General features: G+C 42.1%; 1 long non-coding RNA gene across 1 annotated transcript in view; it reads right to left on the bottom strand.

Annotated features, from left to right (window-relative positions):
• Nucleotides 1–470: 470 nt before the first annotated feature.
• The window catches only part of LOC118763294, an 18,065-nt gene continuing 16,978 nt past the window's right edge, over nt 471–1,557 (bottom strand). Inside the window, exon 5 of the long non-coding RNA XR_004999045.1 lies at nt 471–480. This is a non-coding gene — a long non-coding RNA (uncharacterized LOC118763294). The remainder of the gene's footprint in view (nt 481–1,557) is intronic.

Below are 1,557 nucleotides of genomic sequence, written 5' to 3'. Positions count from 1 at the left end.
AAGCAAAGAGCTGGCAGAAACGTTAGCACGCCGGGCGAAATGCGTAGCCGTATTTCGTCTGCCGTTACGTTCTGTGTTTGTTTACAGTTTTCCGAACGTTAGTACGTCACAAAAGCGCTTTCTACGTCACACTAATAGAATGCAGTCAAGTTTTACACATGAAAACAAACAATCTGATTGGTTAAAATTCGCAGTTTTAATCTACGATTAAAGTCATAAAATAGATTTTTCTCAAATAAACTAGTTCCAACCTGTGTCTTGTTTTGCTAGACTCTATCAGCATACGAAGTTTCAGAATATTTAGTTAAGTAGAAAGATCTGTGGTCCTGGCTTCAGAATTGAAAAGATCCGGCATTACTTATTGAACGCCCCTCCTCCTCCTCCTCTACTACTACTACTACTACTACTACTACTGCTGCTGCTGCTGCTGCTGCTACTACTACTACTACAATAATCGTTGCAGTTGTACCTACAATTTATCTTACTCGTAATAAGGGGAACAGCGATCAGTTACTTTAACCAGTAATGCTGTTTGGCTGGCCAGTAGTATAGGAATCTGTTGTAATGTCGCTAATTGCGAAACCCCGTGATGTTCTCACATCGTGCACGTTTTTGTTTTCGTTTATAGTGTTGGGCAGAAGGTTAATTCATTAACCGTCTTCCTACGTGTCACAAACGTTGCTTGTTGGGATAATTATTTCGTAGAAAAGTTATCTAATTCTGGATGCAGATCGTCCCAATATGATTACGATCGTTTCATATGGAAGCACTCCGTCGGTTACGACGATGAGGGTTCCGGTTGATCCGAATCAACGGAACAGCCTGCTCGTGAAATTAACGTGTAAGTGGCTGAGCACTCCACAGACACGTGCACCCTTAACGTAGTTCTCGGGGATATTCAGCGTGACACAGAGAGTGACAAGGCCGGCCCCTTGAAATGCAGGTAAACAGAAACAGGACAGTAAGAGTGAGAAAAGTTGTGGTGAAAGAGTACAGCAGGGATCACCACCATCCCTGCCGGAGCCTCGTGGAGCTTTAGGTGTTTTCGCTCAATAAACACTCACAACGCCCGGTCTGGGAATCGAAACCGCGATCCTATGACCGCGAGTCCGCTGCCCTAACCACTGGGCCATTGCGCCACCACTAAATCGTTTCATATAGCCAACAACGGAGTCTTGTTTCGCTCTTTCATCACAGTTGAATAAATCAGTATTGAATTCATAACTCAAAAAAAAAAGTGAGTTTTGCACTTACGGTTTCTGCTTTAACTACAGCTATACAGTTAGAAAGAATCTGTTTACCAGTTGAGCTGTTGTTTTCATTCTGTGTTGCTGATGTCGTGTTCAGCCATATTGATTGTAGTAACTCTCTTATGTATATATATATATATATATATATAAATACAAAATGAGATAAGAACGCAAAACATTCAAATAGACGATACAAAAACACGGACGGGTCATTCGAAGCCTCTAATCTTCAGTCAAGAACCGGATCATCCTCGCAATTTCGGCTGATTAATCTTGAGATTGCTCCAATCTGGCCAGCCCCAAGGAA

Source organism: Octopus sinensis, linkage group LG4 (genome assembly GCF_006345805.1).
Source record: "Octopus sinensis linkage group LG4, ASM634580v1, whole genome shotgun sequence".
In the NCBI taxonomy this organism is placed as follows: Eukaryota; Metazoa; Mollusca; class Cephalopoda; order Octopoda; family Octopodidae; genus Octopus; species Octopus sinensis.
The sequence above is the reverse complement of the archived record's forward strand: the minus strand, read 5'-3'. Positions and strand labels throughout refer to the sequence as shown.